Source organism: Culex quinquefasciatus, chromosome 3 (genome assembly GCF_015732765.1).
Source record: "Culex quinquefasciatus strain JHB chromosome 3, VPISU_Cqui_1.0_pri_paternal, whole genome shotgun sequence".
Classification (NCBI taxonomy): domain Eukaryota; kingdom Metazoa; phylum Arthropoda; class Insecta; order Diptera; family Culicidae; genus Culex; species Culex quinquefasciatus.
The window spans coordinates 199,403,308-199,409,130 of NC_051863.1; the positions used below are offsets into that span (position 1 = coordinate 199,403,308).

Consider the following 5,823-nt stretch of genomic DNA (forward strand, 5'->3'; position numbering starts at 1 on the left):
CTCTTCCGTTAGTGCTTGCGCTGCCGGGTTGGATTGAATTTGACTGGGTTGAAACATTATTGATTGTGTGCTACACTGTGGGAACTGAATGTTTCCGAAATTTCCTATCGATCGCGTGCCGCAATTTGTGTTCGTTTGTTGGTTGTGTAAATTTTGGTTCGGGATGTTATCACTCTCTGGCAATCTTGGTGAAGATGCTGAATTTGGGTTTAGGAAAGTATTGTTTGGGGTGGCCACGTTTTGAACTGATGTTGCTTGAATTATGGAAGGCGCAAATTGTGGCGCTAGTGGATTCAGTGGTCTTGATGCGTTTGGATCAATGTAGGAATTATGTTGCTCATTACGCGTTTGATGATCATTATAATACGCCTGCTGGTTAGCATTATGTTGTTGATTTTGGTTAAGTTGAACGTTTGGGTTCTGAGGTTGGTTAGGATTTTGCTGATGATTAGAGTTTGTGGGTCGCTCATTGGCGGGGGCAAAATAGATGTTAACTATTTGATTCACTCTGTTTATGTATTGTTGTCTTAAGTTTGGATTCCAGTATGGTGCTCTGAAAATTCTATTACGCAGGCAAAGAAGTCTTGAGAAGAGTTTGCGCGTGGTCTGTTGTTGTAATTCTGATTCTATCTCCGCGAGTTTGATATCGAATGTGTTCTGCTCGTCTTCAAGTGTTACTTGAGACCGGTATTCCGCGTGACGAGTTCTGTCTTCTAGTAAGAGATCTTCTAAGTCTGCACGTTTGTTAGCTTGTGATTCCCCTGTGCGAGTAATCATTCCACGAATAGCAAATTCGTAATCTAATTCATCGTCCTCCAAGTCCTCTGCGTAGTATGAATACATTTTCTTAAATTAACTAAATTAAACGTAGAGGTGATAAAAAGAAATTTCACGCGGTACTAACTGAATTCAGACGGTACGAGGTTAACTTTAGTAAGTACTAAAGTGAAAACTAAAAAACCAAAGCGAATCGCTAGAGAGCTTTTGAGTTGGGCGCCAGTTTGTAACAAGATTTGTCCCAGATAATCGAAACTAACGAAACCAACGATACGAAACTGAATGGAACAATTATGCTACAAGGTCGGCTTGACCGCGACCCTTATCGAACTGTAAGAATGAAACGCACTTCGCTTAAGCGCCAACGCGACCCTAGCAGGGACGCGTACGAAGTCGCGAGATTAAGCCTGCCCGGACTAGCTCGCTCAGGGCGGGTCTGACTGGAAGCGATCCAACTCAATTTAACTCAGATCTGACGAAAACAAGTGGTTAAGTCCATACTAATTTATTGCCATGAAAGGATAAGAGATTAGGGGAGGGAAATAGTCACAAGTCAGCTCAGTCCACGCTTACAAATTGGACACCTTGACTCAGAGCTTACTTTTCTTCCGACTTATTTATTAAATACAAGGGGCCTTAATACTAATGCGCATGAATGGTTAGTTATGTGTACACATAAAGGAAAGATCTGACCTTGTGGTGGTAACCTAGGTTACGTCGGTGTCCTGGCTGGTCTGCGGCGGTCACTGCTGCTCGCGCGTTGATTCTCGCTCTGCTGTTCGGTGCTTCTGCTCCTCGTACTCTGCAGGGCCGCCTTCGCCGGCTTGGCCGGCAGGTCCTGAATGCCTTCCCGTGGACGGTTTGCTGCTCGTGGAATCGTTCGTGGCTTAGTTGATACGCCCACGCCTGAGTGGCGGGCTGGTTTGGCGCGCTCGTCGAGCGCGGTGTTGCTTGTGCTGCTGCCTAGTCGAACCGTCGATCGTGTTGTACACCCACGTACTTCGTTCGTGTCGATCGCTGCTACCCAATGACTCGAGCCCGGTTGCGGGTGGGCCCTACAGGTGGCAGAATCTTGGCGCGCTGCTCCCAATTGCTCGGAGGTGCGGACGGTGCACTCCTACGGGATTCAACGCAGGACACTTGGGGAACGAAAGGGTGGCACTGGACCGAAGGTTGCGCTCGGGGTGAAGTGAATGTGTCGAGCGCTGTTGTCGTCGTGCGAGCTACAAATTCCAGTTGCTCAGGGCGGTTGACAGGGGCCCCTACGGAGAGATGTGCTCAATTGCGTCGAGACCCTTTTGCTCAGAGCCGGTGGCGTGGACTCCTACAGGTCTGACGCCAGGCACGTGTGACGACGCGCTGGACCCAATGGTACTTCACGTACAGCTGGCAGAGAAACGATTCCTTCACGAGGCGATCACGTATCGCGGGCCTTGGCCGGCGGCTGTCTGGCCGTTTCGATCGTGCGCGTTGACGTTGCTTGGCGAGGTGGTTAAGGGTAACGCTGTTGCCGTTCGTGCGAGTCGTTGCTTCCTTTGCTCAGAGGGTTTGGCTCGGCCTCCTACGGAGAGCAAAACTCACGTGCGCCGTGGCCCTTTGGCTCAGAGTCGGCAATGTGGACTCCTACGGGAACCGGCGCTGCACGCGTGAACGACGCGTTATTGCCTTGACCTCGCGGGGGGCTTAATCGATGCTGTTAGTAGCGCTACACGTGGTCAGGTTGCTGGAAGCTGATGGCACGAATCGTACTTGCCGGCACGTGCTGTGCGCGGGCTTAGTCAGCCCGGGTGCGAAATTATCGCGTTGCCACGTGCGCGTGCGCGCCGCGCTCTTTGAGCCCCGCACGTCAACCTTTGAATGAGAGGGTTATCTTAGCACTTACTTAACCGCAATTCTACCTGGTCGCAAGTTACCTTCTTCTTAGTTGGCTTCTGGGGAGAACTTTACAATCTTTCTCACTTTCGATCACCGTCTAATAACGAAACCTTTAATGTCGTGTCTACTGTTAATTTCGAATCAATTCTACTATTTAAGTGAACTTACTGCTTGGATATGCCCTAACAGCGGCGAAGTCGCCGACGGCGACTTGCTGGTTCAGTGCGATGGTGACGTCCGCACCTATTTAATTGATTGGTTCAACTTTAAAAACGATTTAACTGTTTTAGCGCTTAATCACTTACGATAGTTTTGGCTTAATCACGCTTTTGACCGTGCCGTAGCACGCGGCGAACCAGGGACGATTCGGGGCCTGAGGTAGGGAAGCGGATTAGATCGCGAACACCTAGCGAGTACAAACTTACGTTTGGCTTATTAATCGTCCAGGTCTTCCTCTGTCGATTAGAACACTTTACACTTCTCTTCGTACTTTCTCGTACACTCCTTACTCGCGACGACGGTGATCGGGGGTAAAACTAAACTTGCGACTTGCTTGCTGCGTATATGAACGACTTATGGCTATTTAAGGTTCGGGGAGCTAGGAGGAAAGGTGGGTGGACAAAGGGATAGAAGGGCTCATCAGCGGAAATCACTTTTGCGTCATCGAACTGATGAAATAATATCTCATCCTAATCATCATCGTCTCATCTTCGGGAGGCAAACCAGTGCGACCCGCCCAGATCAAGCGAATTCGAGCAGTTGGGAACTCGCGTGTTCTGCGTCTTCGCTATGGTCTGGGCGGAGTTTTTCTTCTCGCGGAATTAACTGTTACAAAACAAACAAGCTCAATCCGATCACTTCCATCCACATCAGCATCAGCACCTCCACCGCATTCGTATTTGGATTCAGAAGGATTGCATTTCCATTCCCTCCCAAGAGACGGAGTCCAACTCTGAAAAGCCAACCGAAGTAAGCTCGGACACGTTTTCCTTTGGGTTTTCGTCTTTTCGTCCCATGGCGTCGTCGTCGTCGTCATCATGTCGGCCCTAGTCAGCTTTTCGAAGGTGAAAAACCATGAGACATTCACTTATTCATGTATCGATTTGTAGACGAGCTGTGTTTTGCACGAGAGCAAATAAAAATTTGTGCTGCTATCCAATGTGGAAGTTTTCTAGGAAATCGATGGACCATAAATATTATCCTATATAATTTCAAAGAATTTTTAAAATAAATCAAGATTTTTTGAAGTTGATTATTTTTTTATATTTATAAACATCTTCTATAAATAACATTTTCTGTTGAACATATTTCTTTAAGTAATCAGGTTATAGGTAAGTGAAATTAAAATTATACTTTATTGCTGTTTCCCATACATATAAACTCACCATTTTGCTAGACGAGTCCCCTTAGTGCTCTACAATTCCACCATCTCCATCAGTGGCAATGTGACCAACCAACCGGCGACCACGTAACTGCACAATTTTAGAACTGTTGCGGCCACCCACGCCGAAGCGGAGGTGATTCAGGCGTCATCCGCAATCTAAGTTATAGCCCTCGAAGGACATCTGACAAGCCATTATGCGCCATACCCCACTCCCACTTGTCTGTGTGTGTGTGTGTGTGTGTGTGTGCTCTGTACACCCACATTGCGGCGTTATCTCTCCATTAAAAGTAGTTGCAACAACTCGAAAGCGGTTAACTGATATGACATGCGAACTGGCGGAAAAAAGGCCAACTTTTACCCCGCGCAGCCATGGTTTAGCGCGGAACGGAACCAGGTTGACCTCCGACCCCTACTAGGGTACGTCACTTTGTGCTGGTTAAGTGTGTTATATTTTTTTCTTCCACTCTCTAGTAGGTCCATCCCGACAATCGCGGAGCTGACCCATGGATCTAATAACTCAATTTTATTGTAACTTTCTCTGTCTGCCCCACCGGGGGACAAGCCCACTGCCAAGTTGACTCCGGATACAAGAGGTATTCTGACCTGTGTGTTTCCCACACTATACTGGGTAGATATGAATTTATAACATTGTTTATTTTTATGACCCTCGCCAGTGAACAACAAAACGCAACGGCATTGTTGCTGGCAGTGCTCCCAGGCAGCGAGTCCATCAAGCCCATTAGATGGAAAACATGGCGATTCGGCGATAGCTGCAGCCTTACAGAGCTTTATCAGGGGTTCCAGTTGTTGGCACTGCATTCGCGCGCAAATAGCCGTTGAAGTGTGCTATCTACGCTGCGCAATCATTGCCGTGATGTGGCACAAATCTAGTGGTGGGAGTTTATTGGCCGTATTTGTTGTACTTAATTGTGATAGCAAAAGATTTAGTTGATAAGCTTAATCGTCCCCGGTTGAAATAAATGATGAACTGTTGGTTCTTTTTTTGGCACGTTTTAATGTTGTAGTTGTAGTATATGAAAAAGGCAATATATAAATGGAAAAATAATCATTTTCGAAAAAACTGGAGGTGATTATAAATTCAAAACAATTCAAAATAGAGTTCTTTGGATTGCGAATTTTATTTGGCATCTAAACTAATTTTAAGCAAAATTTATTTATATTTCATATCTCGATAGCTATGGTCATATCTGCAAAACATTAAAAAAAATGTAAAGCTTTGTTTCGCTTGCAAACAATTGATTTGATTTTTTATTGTTCTATTGTTCTGTTGATAATTTTCTCAAAAACAATCTTTAGAGCATGATTTTGCATCATAAGCCTTATTTTTGAAAAGGCCGTATGATACCATAATGTGCTATTTTGGAGTTTACAGAACCAAACAAAAAATATGTTTATCAAAAAGTAAAAAAAAAAAATACTTTGACCAAAATAACTTTTAAATTTAAGCGATGGCCTCATATTTTTTTTGGTGCTAAAATTTTTGTTATAGATAGATGCAAAAAAAACTCTATTTCAGTACCAAAAAAAGAACGCCTAGGGGTCTGAGAAGTGAATTCAGCAGGAAAAAAATATATTTCTGCTTTGGCAAAGCATTTTGGAACTTTGGTGTCAATGGAATATTTGTGCAGTATAACATTTTACGTCTTTTGGCCATGTCGACACTAGGGTGGTCCTATTTTTTTATTTTTTCAAAAACTGTCTCCGAATCCTTATGAGATAAGGGCATATCTTCTTGGACAGTTTTGTAGTGCTTACCATTCTGAACA

At 45.1% G+C, this 5,823-nt stretch overlaps 1 long non-coding RNA gene across 1 annotated transcript; it reads right to left on the minus strand.

Moving 5' to 3' along the window:
• Nucleotides 1-1,335: 1,335 nt before the first annotated feature.
• LOC119770132 lies at nucleotides 1,336-3,303 on the minus strand. The gene is made up of 3 exons (XR_005278670.1): nucleotides 3,078-3,303; nucleotides 2,691-3,025; nucleotides 1,336-2,628 (listed from the first exon to the last, which is right to left on the minus strand). It is a non-coding gene; the product is annotated as an uncharacterized LOC119770132 (long non-coding RNA).
• Nucleotides 3,304-5,823: the final 2,520 nt, after the last annotated feature.